Source organism: Pseudonaja textilis, chromosome 6 (assembly GCF_049901715.1).
Source record: "Pseudonaja textilis isolate UNSWEBS1 chromosome 6, rPseTex1.2, whole genome shotgun sequence".
NCBI classification, from domain to species: Eukaryota; Metazoa; Chordata; class Lepidosauria; order Squamata; family Elapidae; genus Pseudonaja; species Pseudonaja textilis.
Window position 1 is genome coordinate 39,535,492 of NC_141995.1, and position 20,431 is coordinate 39,555,922.

Consider the following 20,431-nt stretch of genomic DNA (forward strand, 5'->3'; position numbering starts at 1 on the left):
CCATCCTGCTTCCACCAGAGATCATCTACAAGTGTGACCAATGCCATCTCCAACCCATAACCAAGCCTGCTTTCTAACTGAAAGGAATCCAGCTAATCCATTTCATCCAGGATCACCTGCATTTGCAGTGCAACTTTTTTCATTACCTTTCCTAAAAAGGGAAGTTGGAAACTGGGTGGAAATTGTCCAGGCAGGTGGGATTCAGTGAAAGTTTCTTAAGGAGGAGGCAGACCAAGGTTTGCTTAAATGGTATTAGGAACACTCCTTCCTACAGCAATGTTTTAATTATTGCCTGGACTCACATTGCAAGTCATTCTCCTGGAGGCTTTTACTAACCGGGGGTGGGGGTGGGGGCAAAGATCTAATAAACAAGTAGTTGCCCTAACATCCCTGAGGATCATGTTCACTTCCTCAGGTCTAATGGAATCAAACTGCCCCTAGATAACTAGATAAGTTGGTTCCCTGGTCATCTCTAAAGCTTGGATTCCAATTGAGCATGAAATTATAAATGAAGGAATGTTAATAACAATCATGGCATATTTCAAAGATTCCAGATTAAATGAAGCAATCCTTGAGTTGTGATGGCAATTGTAACCAGATTTTTAAATAAATAATGCAGTCATAAAATGTGATGTGACATGTTTTCATCCCTTAGTGATGATTATGTGTGTTAGGGAAAGGGATGCTGCGGTATACCACAGACAGGTGGGGGTGAAAGGCACTGCAGTTTTATCCATGTATGCGAGGAAACTCGGGAAGGGAGGGCAACTCAGGAAGCAGGGTACTCATGTGTGTATAGGGGAGGATGCAAATGTGAGTACCAGAAGGCTGGGGAAGGAGCACATGGAGCATGTGCAAATGCAGACAGACCTAGAGAAGGTGGGATAAGAGGATACAATGTATGCAAATGAGAGAGACTAGGGTAGGATGAAGTAACCCAAGTGACTTGCATCCTTCCTTGCTGGCTTTCACATTGAGTTTGCTTATGAAAAACTGTCAAGGAAGGTTGCAGATGGAATACATACACACATAAGCACACAAACACTCACACAAACACACAGCATAAACATTTGATCAACATGTCACAACTGACTTAAATCAAGTTGCAATTTCATATGTGAGCTGGAAAATTCATTCCTCAACTAAATTCTTCAGAAGCTTCTTGGATGGGAAGCGAATTGTCTTCAAAGAAAAACCAGAAAGTACAGTTGCCTCTTGAAAAAGCACCTTGGGACAACCATGACCGGGATAACTGAAAATTTCCATAGGCAAGTTGTAAATAACTCCTTGATTAATTTATCTCTACTGGACCAGAATAAGCTCTAGATAACTATGCAGGATTTTTTTTTCTCTAGTTATTTTTCTGCCACATATTGCTAAAATAAGCAAAAGTACATAGGAAAATAAATACATTAGTGGCACATTTCAATGTTTTAATTCTGTGATATTGTCTAATTGAATTGCATATCTCCTTAACATTTTTCCATTTCATTGTGATGTGAGCTAAGCCATGTACTGCCACACTGTCACTTGTCTGCCCAGCCATTCCAATATAATCTAACATATGATGGTAGTGATGGAGCTCTGCAGCTACTTCTGGACTCAGAACATGGCTGCATGAAGGCTAATTCACTCAAGATATGGTTGGTTCCCCTTAGAAAACTCGATACTGCCTATGGTCTTCTGATCAAGAGTTTTATATGGACAGTTGTCAACAGTCTGATTAGTTCTTTTTAAATTAAATTCCCAGTGTGTTGCAATAATTTTTACTTGCATTATTTGTTAAATAACTAGGAGAAATCTTTTTCTGTAAAAGTAACAAAATTCTGCTACATTATATGTAGGTTTCACCTATAAATAGTTATCAACAGTCTTTGATATTATGGATTAATTTTGCTTGTTGGTTTTATTGAAAGTATTTTTATTAGTCATTGACTGAAATAAAGTGTCTGATTGTCTGGCAGATAAATGTTGTGGGAATATATGTACTTAGATGCTAAATCTTTTTCATTAATGGAATGTATGTCTGCTTTGAAGTAGCAAGTTGAGTAAGATAGACAATACATACCATAACACAAAATCCAATTACCTTTTGCCTATAATTTTGTAGAAAAACTATGCCTAGTACTGTGACTATATAACAAGGAAAGTATCCCACATAACCCTACTATGAGGACATTCTGTTACATTGGCAAAATCTTTCTATGTTCAGTTTTCTCAGTTCAGCTGACACTAACCTTTGACAATCTACATCTTGTCTATAGATAAATATCAGTCAGAGTTCAACTGCTTTTTTACACTTCAGATAAGAAGGAAAAAATGCCAGCTAAACTCTGGATAAGGTATTTTGTGCACTACATAACACTAGTTTATTTATTCCATTATCGGACAAAGGCATTTTTTTGTGTGTGCATGAGATTTGCCACCTTAACCTTAAATTATGATTTCCTTCTGACAGTCTCTGAAGTTCAGACTTTATTCCTTTTCAAAGTTCATTTTACTTCTACACACTCATCATCCACATACATGTATGCTATAAACAGAAAACCCAGCAGTAGTTTTTTAACTATAAAAAGATAAAATACCCTTCCTCTGAACGTGGAAGGCTCCAGTGACAGTACCTGAATACCTCCTGTTGATGATGATGGTTATCACTGGGGGCAACTGTCTTCAGAAATCACCCTTATCTGATTGTTCTTTCAGATCAAAAGAAATAAGAAGACAAGTAAGCTGTGCATATTCTTTCCCTTTGCACTTTGTTATTAAAAGAGGGAGAAATCCCACTAGGAATTCTAAACCACTTTCAGATATTACTAATCTTTGCTGTGGATTTCAAGGTTTTTTCCCGTCACCTTCATTTCTTGCACACAGACTGACTGTATTTTAATATTTTAATGGCATGGGGGAGGAGTGGCAGGATGGCCTGTGAAAAACATATGGATTAAAATCTGGATAAGCAAATAAAAAATGTTTGCTTGAAGAGAAATATCATTAAAATTATGCACATAAACTATTTTACAACTTTCAAAAATTTGCTTTTTTGGTCCCTGAATGTAGTCTTTTTTATCTTATATTTTATGAACAACTTTACCCTCTTTTACATCTGCATTTAAAGTATGTATATAATTTTACAATCTGTGTCATGTGTTACGGAATTCACAGAGAGTTTATGAACTCTCTGTAAATTCCTTAATGTTCTATAATAGAGTACATTATTTAAATCATTTCCCAGTATCCAGTGGGCAATTGATGGACTTCTGCAATTAAAAAGGGTATCTAAACCATTGAAAAATATCAGAATAGATTAAGAATTTTCTCTGGTAACTGTGTTGAAATAACTTAACAAGTTAACAGCAAACATAATGATTAAACAACATTTCAGTAATTTAAATTCCATCGTATTATTTCTGCTTTGAATATGAGTTTAGTTGAGGAATTAATTTTCCAGCTCACATATGAAATTGGGGGTATAGCTATTTTAAAGAAACATAAGGGTTATATAGGGCATCTTCTTGGAAGGGGTATATAGGGCATATTCTCCAACCATCTTCTTATTTGATTTGTAGGAATTCAAATCAAAGCATCCTTGGTTGATGCTAGCTGGCTTCTGCTAGAACACATCTAGGGCTTAAGAATGCTTTCCACAGCTCCTGAACGGTTCCAAAAAGTTTCCTTCCATACTGTTAGGAGCTCTGAGCTGGGTCTGATTCTAACATTTGTTTGCCATGGCTAAACATGGCTAGCAAGGCTCTAGCTATTGTTCTTGTATCATTCATTGTAGAAATTCCTTGATAAACTAAGGAAAACTGCAACTGGCAAACAGGGAGAGGACACTTACAGTAGAAGCCAGTCAGTTATTAAGGTCTCAACAAACATTTATAGACTTGGTGAGTATTAGCCTCTTACTCTTTAAGTTTAAAAAGAAGAGACGATCCCAAATGGATGTTATTTTTTTACTATTTATAAATTTCCTCAATCTAATTGGCTTTGATCTCTGTATATCAAAAACAAAAATGGAATATCTTAGTAATTAAAACAATTTTAAAAATAAATAAAAATCCCATTAAAATGGGTATTGGTAAAAATACTATTATTAATAAGAGATATATTAAATACATGAATACAGCTTTAAAAAGTTGTAGAAGGAAATCATTGGTGAGAAGAAGTGTAATTCTTTGTATTGTACTTTACTCTCAAAAATATTTGATATCCTCTCAAAGCTGATGTTTGCATTGGATTTTTTTTTTAATTGGAGGACTATTTTGGTCATTGCAGCATCTTTATCTCCTTATTTCTATTATACAATTTTGAACCATTTCTGTAGCACAGATAATTAATTATTCTAGTTCTTCTAAAATTCATAAAATTTGCCTATGTGTTATAATAAAAGTCATCCTTTACAATGAATGTGACTTTTTCAAAAGAATGATTTAAAATCAATTGGAATATATATATTTTTAGAGAAATAATAAATTGTGGATACTGAGGCTTAAGGGGTGTTGGACAAATTGTGCTCTGGTGGGCCACTACTGAAGTTGCCAGGTTTTCTTGGCAGGGGTGGCAAAAACACAGTCAAAAGCTGGCTGGGAGCTATCATTTTAAATTCCCACAAAGCCTTCAAATGCTCAATGTAGTAACATAATGAGGCAATATGGGAATTTAAAACAGATTTTCACATGCTCAGCTGCCTAATATGGTATACCCAGGACAAATAACCACTTTGATAATTCCTGGTCTCCATTACGACAGTGACAGCTGCCCTTGGTTCACTCACTTTGGCAACAAACCATTATCTATTTAAACAGTGGTAGCACAATTTATATTGTATGAATGGATGCATACATGAAAGAAAGTTATGAATTTAGCCTGATGAAAATATTCACTTCAAGAAGCATCTAGTCTTACAACAATGAATATAGTTTAAAGAGTGATTCTAAAATGTATATTTAGGGGCATCTTGATCTATATTATCATTTCTAATGCATAAATCTTCAACAATTTGTGTGGGAGAGCTTACACTTGGAAAGTTGAGACTGTGATATGGTCAATTTCCTACGATGTTTACCAAAGTCTACCTACTGGCTATACCAAGGGTATGGTGGGTATGGCCAATGATAAAAACACTCATATCCAAGAAAACAACGAAAGATTAGGGTTGAATGTTTTTCTAAGAATTACTGAATCTACATGCTGGAACAACTTTGAATTTGGTGATTTGCTTTCTAGTTTCATTTGTAATTAATCTAAAAAGTACAGAATGTTTGACCCGGTATATTTTTATATAGCTGGGCATTCAAGAACCCAGACACTAACAATATTTAAAAGATTAAATCCAAATTATACTACCCCTTCTCTAGCTATTTATGAACTATTTTGTTCCATGAGATTATTGTCCTTATAGGTTCAATATTTTAAGATCTGTTGCCTCAGATATACGTCTGATTAAAGAATAATCACATATCTTTGGAAGATAGGATACATATTCAAGTTTCAAAGTGGGTATTTATACTGCTAGAATAGAGACTCCGACAAGACTAATTCTTTGGAGAACATGGACATATAGATTTAACTTAAAGAAAGGGATATCCTGATAGAATGTCCCAAGTAATCATTTTAAGAACAAAAATGGTGACAAACAGCCTAATTACCTAGAAAGATGGTGGGTGGGCAAACTTTGAAGGATTACTGGTTTAACAAGTATTTGTGGGAACTGAAGAAACAGAAACAATTCTTAGAGTGTTGTTGCAGGGAAACAAAAAGTGGATCTGACCATGATAAGAGAAGCAAACTGTGTTTACTTCTCTCTTATTGCATTGGCATCCTGTCATTCAACAGTCTTTTTTAAGCATGGCTAATTCATTTTGGGGAGAAGCCAATTTAAAGATCTCCATCTGGCTGCTGTGATCTGCTTTGTTGGCAATTCACTCAGTTCTTGATTCTACATGGCTAGACTCCAGGAGATAACTCAGGAGCTGTCTTTCTATATTAACTGGGGATTTTTTTTTGCCCTATAACCCCTAATGAAGTATATGTCTAGGATGTCCTCTGCCACTTGTGGGCTCAATCCTTCTGGCTTTTACAGGAAACTTGTGAGGAGATGGTTACCTGGATCTGGGATAAGGTCAACACCTCTTTGCAAGATCCTTGGAAGTGCCCCTTGTACCTTGCAGCTAGATGACTTTTTAGAGAATATTGTTGACGGTGTGGGTGCAGCTACAAAAGAGGATCCTTTCCAGCTAGAGTTTAGACCTGGAAGCACTCATCAATTGGATCATCTTTGTCAGGACCAGATAGTCCTCTTAGATCTCTCAGCAGTTTAACATAATCCACCATGGTATCCCACTGGTTTGTCTCTTCCCGAGTTTGTGTGATTGTGAGAATTGGGACCACTGTGCAACAATGGTTCTACTTCTTCCATAGCAGCTGCTTCCAGTCACTGATGTGTGGGGGAAGAAGTTGGCCTAATGGCCTGGCAGTACTTTCCCCTGCACTTTTAATATCTATACAAAGTTACTAAGGAAGGCCATTCAAAGTTGCTAAGGAAGATGGTTTGAAATTCTTACTGTGCCATGCTGGAGGTGCTGTTCCTATATAGTCCTGGTGCCTAGATAATGTGTGTTTCAATTGGGCAGAGCTAAGTACAGTTTAACCCAAGCAAAACATGATCTCTGCTTGTTTCAATGTTATCTTCTCACGAGCACATATTACCTATGAAGATGGAGGTTTGCAAGTTGGAGATCCTAGTGGCCCCATGGCCTCTGAGAAACATGTTAATATTCAGAGGTGGATAAACTGGTGTCTCCCTGCTTCAATACGGTATAAAAAGGGAAAGGAAATGTAGCACAATCAGACTTGCAAAGTCCTGATATTACAGCCAATCTCAATCTCCTGGTCTGGGCTACCTAGTGGGGTTAACACTGGGCAAAAAGTCTTCTGTATACTGGATCATATCCTTATCATTACCTGTTTAAACTATTGTAATGCACTGAATTAATAACCATTGATGGTTAACAGAGAAATTTGAAGATTAGTATAAAGTTTGGGCTAACTTGTTGACTTTTTTTCTTTTTTTATAGACGAAGACTTCGTCAACTGGAATATTTATTTACTTAACATAGTATTTGTGTTAGACAAGGTTGGGGAAGCTTATAACTATTTGTAAACCTAATATGTAAGGGGAGGAGAACCTTTTAATTTTTTTTTAAAGGTAAATTTTTTAATATTTACTTTTTAGCATAAAGCCTGATGGGTTTTTATAGTTTATGGTAGACTTCTAGGGTAATTCAAGGTGTGGCATGTCACCTTTAAAGTTCTTTACAGATATGGAGTCAGGTCCTCTAACTCTGATTCTGGCATGGCATGCCCCAACTCCCATCAGTGAAGCTGTGTCACCTCGTGGGCCCCAGGAAGCAGGGCTTTCTCTCATGAGGAATTGCCTTAATTTTTCAGAAGACTATTAAGACCAGGCACTGGGATCAGGATATTGATGGAGCTCTGGCATAGGTGTGGTTTTGTTTGGCACATTAACAATGTGATCTTTAAGGGGTTTGACTCAATTTTTTTTTGCAGTGGATTTAAATAGTTCGATTAGATTTTATTTCTGGTTACTGCCCAGAATTCATTCAGGGGAGTAAGGAAGGGAGGGAAGGAAAGAGAGGGGGGAGGGGAGGGAAGGGGGGGGATTATGATCAATTACAGCTCCACTTCAACCAGAAATTTAAACGTTGCTCATCCCTGTCATATTTGATTTTGAACTCTATATACATATTTAAAAAGGAATATGTGACAGTAGAAGCACACACAAGCTCACAGTAACAATTAAAAAAGACTGTGCTGTCATGTCTGACAGATGTAAGCTACATTTTTGAGTTTCAATTTTTTGTAAGGAAATGATTGTACAGTATTTGTTTTGTTAGGGTGCAGCATATCTAAGTAACTACTTATCTGTCCCAGAAAGTAGACAGTTATGAATAGTTACTGATCAATGTGCCTCTCACAGGGGCACTAGAACTTTCAAGTCTCTACATTAGCTATTAAATCTAAATGCTAACCCTAGGAAAATTCACTGTAGGACAGGAGCAATTTTCCAATAACTGACAAGAGATAAGTTTGAAGAATGGGTAGTTAAAGATTGACATGCTTTATTATATCGGTACTCATACAAATTGCTGTTTTTCTGAAGAAACAAATAGACACTAGACAAAGTGTGAAGGAAATGAAAGACATTATTGATAATGTTTTACAAAGAAAGTACTTCTATATCTAATGTATTGTTTACTAGATAGTCCATACTCCATTAGGTTATTATTCTTTCCACATATAATATAGGCTTACGTTTATATTAAGAATAGCCCTGATGAAGCCTCCTTTTCTTCCTCCCTCCTCCTCTTCCTCCTGTTTGCCATTTGTGCTGGGCGGGGGTGGGGGTGGGGAGGAAAAACAAAAGGAGCTGTGAATCTTCTATTCTGGCTTGTGCCACAAGTCTCCTTTCTCTGAGGAGGACGAAGGCTCACCTGTTAAATGCCAGCACCCCCAGCAAGTTCTACTTTGCCAGCAGAGATCCAAGTTGCTTTCTTGTTCTTTTTTCACTGGGCACCATCATAAAGAGATTTCAAATTTTGGGTTGGTTCCAAAGCAACTAATAGCTGCTTGTTTATCGGCACTTCCTACCAGCCTATTAGGAACAGGGGCCACTAAGAACCGGGGCCATACAGAGGTGAAAAGACAATGGGGATATACCACTTCCTTGCGTTATACAATCTCAGGTTTCTAGGAAATGTTGTTGGCAAGCAGCCATGATGGCACTGATCTAGACACAAATTTGGCAAATCCCAATCCCATCGGAGTCATGGGTCCTGGTTTTTGGATGAACTCTATAAGTAGTATATAGTAGTATATAGATAGCAGCACAAATACTAGTATTCCTAAAAGAGGATATTCCAAATTAAGTACAATGATGCCTATTAGTAAGTATAGAAGAATCACTACAATTATCCTATAGGAAAATTGCCCTGAGACACAGTCTACTGTAATATTAGTACTAGAAAATGCAATTTCCACAAGATTCAAAGTTATATTGAGAGTAGATAGCTGAAGAAATTTTTCTCTTAATTTAACAATGTTTTTCCAGCACAAATTATTTTTTGTATAATTAGGCCATTTTGATACTTATAATATTGGCAGGAAAAAGTCTAACATCGTAAATTATGATAAAATTTCATTCTCAAAACTGGGATAAGTAATGCTACAAAATGAATATAGAATAGATATTACTATATGTCTTTGATACAGGTAATCCTTGACTTACAACAATAATGGAGCCTAAGTCATGATGGTCATAAAGTGGGTCACCCATGTAATTTTATGACTTTTGTGGTGGTTCTTAAGCAAACTGTAGTTGTTAAGGAGCAATTGTTGGCTATGGGCTAGTTTTGCCAAAAAAAGTAGAAGCAAATCTTTGCTTTTGGCAAAAATGACATATAACATGGTGATATGACTGTGGATGCCACAGACCACTGTAAATGTAGCCTGGGTGCTGAGTGTCCAACATGTGGTCATGTGATGGGGTGGCTGTTGGAACTTCCAAAATGGATTGTAAGTGCCCCTGTAGAGGTCTGTCATGCCTTTGAATGGTTGCTAAATTAAGGACTATTTGTATTGGTACCCACTCTAATCTTTGAATTATAATACTGTAGTCTTATTCTATTTTTTACAGAGAAACATTTCACTCCTTGCACAGGCACATTGCCCAATATGTTTGTGACAGGTAACGCTTGTCCATGTTTAGGTTATAAGACTCAACTACATTTCTATACAACTTAGCAAAATTAGTGGTCAAAGATTTATATATTCCCTTGTGAAGCTTATTTAATTTTTAACGAAGTAACAGGGAGATATAATAATCCACATTTTATTTTAAAAAAACCCATAATTTTACTGCAAAGTAGAAGATTGGATAACATAAATTAAAGTGGTGCTTTGGATAAGAGAATGAGCACACTGTATATGGAAAATCTGCTCTTCAACATCCTTTGATTAATATTTCTACATAGTGCATCCATAATCTACTTTTAAACATAATAGTAAGACCTAATGAAGTGATAGAGAAATCAGCAAGATAGAGAGAGAAAGAGAGAGAGAGGGAGAGGAGACAGAAGGAGAAGAACATACTCAGATATAGGTATAGGCACATCCAAGAAGCTACTTTCTGACAGAAAACAATTTCATCTGCATAATAAGAACTGGAGTCTGAATCTTTCCAGCAATAACACTGATATTGTTGAGGAGGAACTGCTAAAATCCCATATCAATAATTTCTTCATTTTCCTGTAACAACTTAATTTGTTGTTTGGTTGATTAGATAAAATGATTAAAATAACAGACAATGCATAAATTACAGTGACTTTTGAAGGCAAAACTCTGCATCAGTTTTAAATAAGGCTTTGAAAAATATGCTGGTGAAATAGTAAATATACTGAATTCATAGAATCCTATTTATCCATTGTTCAAAGTTCACAAGGTTTGCACTTAGGTTTGTCTGGTTTTGAGAAAACTGAGGGTGGAGCAGGGATCATAAAATCACCTTCAAATCTCCATGGTTATTTCATAAATTTTGCTCAGCATAATCAAGACCTGCAAGTCCAATCTAATTGCAAAGGGCCCTAATCTAGAAAGGAACCCCACCATCTTAGTTTCCGATCTAAATTACTCTCCTCCACTTACATGCCTACAGGATTAAAATATAATGATGTTCACTCATTTTTCTGCCCTATGATTCCTGAGGGGGAAACATGAAAATTCAGTTCTAGAGTAGAAAAATTTACATTGGAATAATAGTTTTGAGATAACAGCTAAATTCCTCTCATCTTTTAAACAGTATTTTTCCAACAGTTTCTCTTAATTGTGGACAACTTGAGAATTCAATCAAGTCTTCTTTGCCCATTAAATACTTAAATTTCTAGTTTGAAACAGCCAACCTTCTTCTAGCTCTGTCACACTCACTGACAATGTTTATTACTCTAGCTCCTCTTTAAAGTCGCATCTGTTTTTCACAAATGATTGTCAGTTATTATTAAAATTAAAATAAAGCATAGCCATATTTTTAAAGGTGAAATAATCATTTCATAGCTTTATGATTTGTCTGGTTACTAAAAATAATTCAGTTTGAAATATACCATCATAAAATATACTATCTTACCTTTTTTCCTTTCAAACACTCTGTCTTTGTTTTCTGCTTATGCCAGGTATTCTCAGAGATACTTATGTTCATTAAATCTGTAAAACATTAACACAGAGGGGGAAAAAAATCAAGGATTTTGAAACATAAATTTTGCATTTATTTTGTATGTTTTTAAGAAGTAATATTATTCCTAATAAGACGTTTTGTGTAAATTATGGAGATGTCTGCAGGATCCATCACTGTTGTCAAAATGCCAAAAACTCTGTTATACCATCACAACACAAGCTCTGCCCCTTTTGTTTGCAAGTACAATAGGGGTGAAACTTGAATTGAATTAGCCGATGCTGCTTTGATCATCTGCCCTTGTTCCTTCCACTAATAATTACGCTTTATATAAGTAGGTAAAGTGCCTATCTTTTGTGTGTTTGGGAATATTTATAGAAAATATATTATAAACCCATCAAATATATTTAACACAAAGGTATTATTTTATGCAGAAAATATTTTTTATGAATACACATAACCCACAAATATATCAAAACAGATATAACAAGACAACAATGTGAAAATTCTATGTTGGGTGCTACAGGCATTGAGTTTTTAAAAATATTGGCCTAACCATGGATTATAAATTCTTAACATAGAATATAAATAGAGCGAAAAATTAAAAAAAATTCATTATCTGAAAAGGGTGAAGCAAAACATAATCTGATTAAAACCTGTATTAGGAATAAAAATTATAAAATATTTGAATCACAGGAATCTGGCTTAAGAATTTATTTTAGCAGGAAGAAAAAATTGAGTTATTTATGTATAAATAAATACAGCTATGTTCAAAATCTACGTTGACTGATGATTAAGGCAGATAAGTTGGGGTGGAAGTAATCTACAGGGGGCTAAGACTTTAATATTGTGAATTTTTGCCTCAAATGAAGATAAAGTAGCATTTTACAATTTATGGATAAATTTTTCTTATGAAAATTGATGTTTCCTGGGAGATTGGGATGAAATGATTTTTCTATAGAAATGCAGAACTTCTTAAAAATACACAGAGCAAACTATCAAAGAATTTTTTTAATGTAATGGATAATTTGTAGCTTATTGATATATGCAGATATAAATATGGTGATTCAAAATAATATACTTATTTTTTTGAAAGACAGAAAAATATCTTTAACAAGATGTCTAAGGATTTGGCTAATAATGCTTATAATGTGGAGACATTACCATTACTTTGAATACAATGGATTTAACTTTGAAAATAAAGAATGTATGTTTTAGGTGAGATTGAATGAGATGTTGTTACAAAAAGAAACCATTGTGGAAGACTGTTAAAAAAAAGTTAATGGAATTTTTTTTTTTTTTTGAGAAAAATCTTAATAAAGACACAGAAGTAAGGAGGGTTACAATTAAAGCTTTGTAAAAAGATATTTTATACAAGATATCTAATAATTTTAAAAGAAAAGAAAAGAGAAAGTATAAATCACATTGGATGAAATAAAAAAGAGAAAAATATTTTTTTAAAAATCCAAGGGATGACAACTATTATTCATCAACTAAGCTTTACAGACACAATTATCGATGTTAAAAGTGAGAGATGAAAATAAATGAGTAAACATGAACTATGCAAAACAAAGAAAAAGTATTTACCAAAGATTATAGAGAATCAGAAACAAATTTTGAATTGACTTTTAACAATATGAGAACCTTGTGAAGCTATTAAAAATGCTAAAACACAAAAAGCATCTGATCCAGATGGATTGCCAGCTTCTTACTATAAATGTTTTGAAGGTGAGCTTTTAGAATCATTACACAAATGATGAATGTTATTCTACAGAATGGAAAGATTCCTGATAGCAAAAAAGGAGGCTAATATAACACCAATATCTAAAGAGAGACAAGATGTGATTTTAACAATAAATACTTTTATTGAATAACGATTATAAATTGTTTATTATTACTAATTAAAGATAATTTTACAGGACCTTTTTCATGAAGATAATTGCAAGTTTTTATCTAAAAGACAATTGCAAGATAAAAGAAATGTTTTGGATATTTTGGAGTACTTGGAACAACACAATGAAAAACAAGCAGCATTGATATTCTTAGATGCAGAGAAGGCCTTTGATAATTTGAACTGGATTTTTTTGTTTTTGTTTAGAGTTCTGGAACACATGAACCTTGGAAATAGTTTTATTGAATGAGGAAGATCAACTTGTATTTTTTCAAAAAACACAAATACTTATAAATGAAGAACTAACAAAACATTGTGAATTTCAAAAGATACAAGACAAGGATGTTCCCTGTTTCCACATTTGTTTAGTACCTGAAGTGCTGAATAGAGATATAAAATAAGGGGAGAGAATTATGGGAGTTAAGATTAAAAAAGAAACTCATAAATTACGGGTATTTGCGGATGATTTGGTGTTAATTTTGGAAGATCCACTAGAGATAGAATATGAATGTGAAAATAAAAGGACTTTAACAGGTTAAGATAAATAATGAGATGACAAAGATGTTAACAAAAAATATGAAATTGGAAGATCAAATAGAATTGATGAAGAAAAGTGGTTTTAAGATTGAGAAAAAAGTAAACTATTTCTGGATATTGCTATGATAAGTATGAATTGTAAACTATTTCAAAATAATTATATTAAGACAGAGTGAAATGAAGAAAGACATATTCAAATAGTAGAAATTGGAATTATGACTGTTGGGGAGAATCTCTGTGATAAAAATGGATAATGTTTTTGTTTAAGACAATATCTGTTTTGGAAACAGATATACCATTTATACAGTTGCAAAAATATTTATAAGTTTATATGGGAAGGAAAAATGAATTAAATATAAAAGGTTATAAGATACAAAGGGAAGAGGAAGATTGGGTTTACCAGATTTGAAACGGTATTTTGATGCTTGTTGTTTGGTCTGGGTGAAAGAATGAAGAGACGATGGTTTTCCAGGAATTATTTTCCAGGAATTACTGGAAATCACAGAAAATTGAAAATCTAATCAAGAGAGCAATTAATTGCAGAAGGATATAGTTATGAATGGTTTCCTGGTTTTAAAGATTCAGGATGGACAAAAAGACTTACAACATGACACAAAGTAAGACAGAATTTAAAGCATAGTTATACACTGATGGTGAACATGTAATTGCCAGAATGTATACACTTTTGTTTGAAACAAACAGAACAAAGGAAAAATATGTGATAAGATGGACCAAGAATTTCGATTATTATATACAGATGGATTCATAGGAAAACAAGTAGTTAAAATGGTGTAATTTACATTGTATTATGATCTCAAGTAATTTTTTTTCTAATATGATGTACCAATACTTGATATTTATTTATTTTTATCCCACCTTTATTATAACTCAAGACAGTGAACATATTCAATGCTGCTTCCTCCTTCTATTTTCCCCACTACAATGCTGTGAAGTGGATTGGGGAGAGAGGGAGGGGGAGAGAGAGAGAGGGAGAGAGAGAGAGAGAGAGCAGTCCAAGGTTATCCAGCTGACATTCATGTCTAACATGGGACTAGAACTCATAATTTCCCAGTTTTTAACCTGGTACCTTAACTACTAGACCAAGCTGCTTCTGATGCCAAACCAGTACCAGAAAAAATATGTAAAACCATGTATACAGGCATTTCAAATGTATGTTGGAAATGTGAACAACATGAAGGGATATTTTATCATGCTTGGTGTACATATAAAAAGGATTTAAATACATATATTGATTCAGAGGTTGTTCAATTGAAGCCAGAACTATTAGTTCTAGGCCTGATAAAACGATAGTTAGAAACTAGGCCAGTTAGAAAAAAAGTATTATTTCAATAGAGTATAGGATTACTGAAGTGAGATTATTACATGCACAGAGATGGAAAGATGGAAAGGCATTGACACTACCCATTGGAGGAATGGTTGGTGAAGTTGATAGTTTTGCTAAAATGTATAAATGGCTTTTTTTATTAAAGAAAAGACATTACGTTGGTGACTGGAAACCTCTTATGGATTTTTTACATAAAAATGAAAAAAAGAAACTTGTGATTTATGGCTTTAAGGATTTTACAGGAGAGATTATACAAAGAACAGTATCATGTTATAAGAGTGAGCTAAAATATCATTGTACTTAACTTATAGCTCTGTGAAGAACATTGGAAGCCAGTTCTTTGTACCTGTTTTTCTTTCTCATTTTTCTTTAACTTTTTTCTTTTTTTCCACTTTTTGCTTTTGTGTAGGTTATTTCTTATTCTACTAATGTTCAGATCTGTGTGTACAGTTTTAATAAGTTCTTTTCTTCCTTAGAATACATTTACTAAAGCTATTGCTAGCAAACATCCATAATAATAGCTAAGGAACTGATTACAGATACTTTACTCAAGCAATTATATGTTGTAGAAAAATGTAAGTTCTTGGATCTTTATGTAATGATGTTGCCCTAAGTGTTAAAACATATAATCCTTCATAAACATGCATAGGGTTCTGTGTTAGAGTGCAATCAAAATACATAAAGTTAGCGACAAAATTCCACTGATTAAAATGCAAGTCTCCTTAAGGAATGAGAATTTTTTCATAGCATATTGTTCCTTGCGATACTGTTCTGCCCACACACTTTCTTTCTGGTTCACCAGGATTACTGGTAAACCTGCTGAGATGCAACCTCCCATTTATAATGTCTCAATGATTTGTCACACACGTTTAAAATAATTGGTATCATATGACAGGGTAACATGAAAGAGCTGTCCTTCTTGTGATATATGTATGAACACCTGTCCAAAAATATTCAGGGAATAATCAAGACCTTTTGCCTTTTCCATTTTCTTGTGTAGCTTGCTACTAATTAGATTAACTGAAGTTAAAAAGTTGTGCAACATTACTAGTTCTAATTATTATCTTGTAAGTATCTGCAAGAAACTTTATAAATTCTGGAAAGTAACTGAATATTTTAATATTAGAAAATAGTAAAAATACAAGAATATTACGAATTAGATAATTTGTATATTATTTAGTATCAGTTTTTATTTTAAAAAATAGCAAATATAAATAAATAAAATACAGATAAAATGCCATTTAAAAAGTAACTTGTACTCTTTCCTTTTTAGATGAACATTCCTGACTAATTCTTAAGCAGCATTTTTATGTAATCTATTCAACATAACACATTTGTATGAATGAAGAAAATAAATTAGTATATAAATAAAAGCACATAATTTGCTCTTCATTTAAAGGAAATACATTAGCTTGTGGACATTCATATGTAGAAATATACTGTATCTAAATAAGCAATGACTAAACTGTCATCTGTCAGGGCCTGAAGGATGGTTGTTTTAAAAAACAGTGTTCAAAAGGAACGCTGCTCTGAAGTAACACCCTGCTTTAAATGAAGAATGAGAAGTTTATCTATTACATAGTCCAGATAGGTAGTAGAAGGAAAATGTACTGGATTTTTTGGGTTGGTAGTCTATCATCCTACCTGCTATTTGCTTGTGGAAAAATATTTTGGGGGGGCAGGATCAGAACTTTGAGTACATGTTCCAACAGACGCTGTCTGCCTAGCTACTTCCTAGCCTTAAATCTTCAAATGAGCCCTACCTAGGAATGGCAAAGTTACCATAGCTGGGGTTACTACAGAAGGAACAACTGCAAAAGAAATTGTCCCTTGAAATCTCTCAAGCTGAAGGTGAATAACTGAAGAGGAGGTAATAGTGCAGGATGCACTCTACATGTAACTAGAGTTATTAAATGTCCAGCAAAAGTATTTCATTTTCCCCTCAAGTCCTCTGTCTAGCAGGCATACCCCTAAAATTAATATTTTCTGTTTTCCTGAACAGTTTTTCTCTGTGGCACAGCACTTCCCCTATTAATTGATTAGTACTCTCCAGCCAGTTTACACTGCTGCCTGAAATTGACAAGACCTTAATCAGTTACATGTGGAAGGTTTTTGCGTTTAACTGGCTCTTGCACATTGTGAGATTGAAAAAACAATCTTTCTGATGCTGGAGAAAATAATTTCAGATACCTGTAGGCCAGGGGTGGGATTCAAATTTTTTAACAATCGGTTCTGTGGGTGTGGCTTAGTTGGTGGGCGTGGCTTGGTGGTCATGTGACTGGCTGGGTGTGACCAACTCAATATCACTCACATTGAGGCACCCATCTCCTCGCCTGGCCTCTCATGACTGTGGGGATGCTGCAACAGTCGTAAGTGTGGAAAATAGTCATAAGTCACTTTTTTCAGTGCCATTGTAACTTTGAATGGTCACTCCACAGAAACAAAGTACCAGCAAAGGAGGGAAAAAAAACTCCAGAGAAGTTCGAGACAGGAAGTCTAGTCCTGCCAAGAATGTAATAAGGGTTAATGGAGAGGCAGTTTCTGTAAGCAACACCAGAATGTTTCCTTCCTGTCTTCCTTACAGGATTAGGCCAGTAATTTCTTCTAACAACCGGTTCTCCGAACTGCTTGGAATGTTAACAACCGGTTCTAGCGAATAGGTGCAAACCTGTAGAATCCCACCCCTGCTGTAGGCTCATGCACATTTTTGGGAAAGTTTTTTGCTGTAATTTTTATGCCCTCCCAATTTGTCCTCCTTTCCAATTGTCCATGTCCTCCTTGGCTTGTTCAGATACAATATCTGGTAACCCCATGTGTAGCTGGAAAAGTATTTGTTAAATTTTTTCTCCTTTCAAATAGCAGTAAGGAAGTGAAGGTGACCTCTTCAAGCCTAAAATTTCTTTTATTGATTGATTAGTGTTAATCAATTGTGGTAGTGGTAAAGTATCTATTATACATAATTTAATCTTTGATTAAAGTGCTTACCTGGTATATATCATGATCTTGTTCATGTGAGATAATGGTGTTTATGATACAACAGGCTATAGTTTGGCGTGGATTTGCTAAGTTATCCAAATAGTGGTTATATCCTGTTTTGAAGACACTCTGGGTGAAGCCCCCACCATGTATCACCCCAAAATGTCTGAAATTTTCAACTGGTACAAAACAGAACAGCTGGGATGATGATGGGGTCCCGTTACAGCAATTATATCAAGTTGAAATACTTTATCAGGAGGAATGTAAGCCTTGGCAATGATCTTAGAAGCCCCAATTGGTTTAGAGTCTGAATATCTAAAGAACAATTTCTCTTCTTATGAATCTGGCTCATAAAAGCTGCAGGAGAGACCTTTTAGAAGATCAGAGGCAAGATTTTTCTGGCATGCAAGAGAGGGCCTTCTCCTCTCTTGCTCATAAGTTATGGAAAACTCTCTTTGGAATTATATTTTGTCCCATTCTCTCTGCATTTAAAAAATCTGTTAAAATACATTTTCCCACCAACATCTGCCAGCATAAAGTTATGTGTTTACTTTTAATTTTATTCCATTCCAAAAATAAAAATAATGCATAGGATTCCATAGAACAGATATTAAGTTACCCAGTACACCCTAACATAAGTCCTCCATTAAGCCCTTCTCCCATATTCAGTTTTGGGGTTCCACTACACTAAAAGAGTACCATAGCAGTTGTGCCAAAAGGAGATTGAAAAACATAATTTGTCATCTGTAATAACAGATGGTGAGCAGACAAGAGAGGAAATTCTGGAAATATGCACTCAGTTCTCAGATCAGAAGGAACCTTCAATCAGACCACTATTAGAGCTTTTTTTTTCTACATCCATTTTATTTGGTGTATAGCTGTTTCAGTTATACCTTATCAAACCCTAATCATGTCTGGTTCTGTGTGATTGTGTTCTCTGGCTCTCTTATTGTTGTCAATTAATTTAGTTTGAAAATGTTTTTAGTTCCACTCTTGCTTATCCCATTCTCATATGTATTTGTTTAGTTTTTAATGCAACTATTTTTATTTATTTATTTATTTATTTTGATTTTTCAATCATTTACATGATAATAGGTATAAGTATATACATAGTTACGAATAGCTGAAATGGGTACATATAAGAAAAATAAAAGAAACAATAGGACAGGGACGGTAGGCTCATTGGTGCACTTATGCACGCCCCCTACAGACCTCTTAGAAAAGGGGTGAGGTCAATAGTAGACAGTCTAAGGTTAAAGTTTTTGTGATTTGGGAAAGAAACCACAGAGTCAGGTAGAGTATTCCAGACCTTGACGACTCTGTTGCTGAAGTCGTATTTACTGCAATCAAGTTTGGTGTGGTTAACCTTGAGTTTTTATCTATTGTGTGCTCTTGTGTTGTTATGGTTGAAGTGGTTTCTTCCCCAAACCCCAAAAACTTTAACCTTAGACTGTCTACTATTGACTTCACCCCTTTCCTAAGAGGTCTGTAGGGGGTGTGCATAAGCGCACCAAGTGCCTACCATCCCTGTCCTATTGTTTCTTTTATTTTTCTTATATGTACCCATTTCATGTATTTATAACTATGTATATACTAATACCTATTATCTTGTAAGCGATTGACAAATCAAAATAAATAAATTTTAAAAAGCTGAAGTATTCATTGACAGGTAAGTCATTGCAATGTATGATTTTACATACTAAACTTAGATCAGACCGAAGATGGCATAATTCTAGCTTTTCTAGATCTAGAATTTCAAGTCTGGTGGCATAAGGTATTCTGCAACGAGTAGAGGAGTGGAGAACTCTTCTTGTGAAATAGTTCTGGACTTTCTCAACTGTGCTAATATCAGATACGTAATGTGGGTTCCAGACTGATGAGCTGTATTCGAATATTGGTCTAGCAAATGTTTTGTATGCTCTAGTTAGTAGTGTGATATTACCAGAAAAAAAACCCAAGTAGGATCAGGTTAACAACTCTTAATGCCTTTTTGGCTATGTAGTTATAGTGGGCTCTAGCACTTAGATCATTAGAGATGAGCATTCCAAGTATTCCTTCCCCCTATTTTCTGTCTTACTTTACAGCATGTCTATTTTATTTTATATCATTTTAAGACAAATTTTCAACTGTACTAGATTTGATATACAAATAGATTCTAGCTTTTAGAAATTGTTTTCTATGGAATATGCTACACAAGTGCAAACAGATGTTCTGGTGTACAAACGTAGTACCTCGCTATAACTTTTTAAAGCAGCCAGGTTTTCCCAGGATTGAGCAGTTATCCTTTGCATCTACTACAGTATCCCGGGAAGAGATAAAGCTGCTTTAAAGAATAGTAGACCAGGTGTTCTATTTGTATTTCACTGACTCTGAAACATATTTTAAAAATTCAATCCAAGATGGTGAAAAATCCTAGAATATGTGAAATTAATATAGTGAA

General features: G+C 34.6%; 1 protein-coding gene across 1 annotated transcript in view; it reads right to left on the reverse strand.

The window, feature by feature from the left end:
• Nucleotides 1–20,431, reverse strand: part of TENM3 (teneurin transmembrane protein 3) — a 660,890-nt gene that overhangs the window by 462,386 nt on the left and 178,073 nt on the right. The window contains exon 2 of the mRNA XM_087936357.1: nucleotides 11,198–11,274. The gene's annotated coding sequence lies outside the window, so the exon portion shown is untranslated. The remainder of the gene's footprint in view (nucleotides 1–11,197; nucleotides 11,275–20,431) is intronic.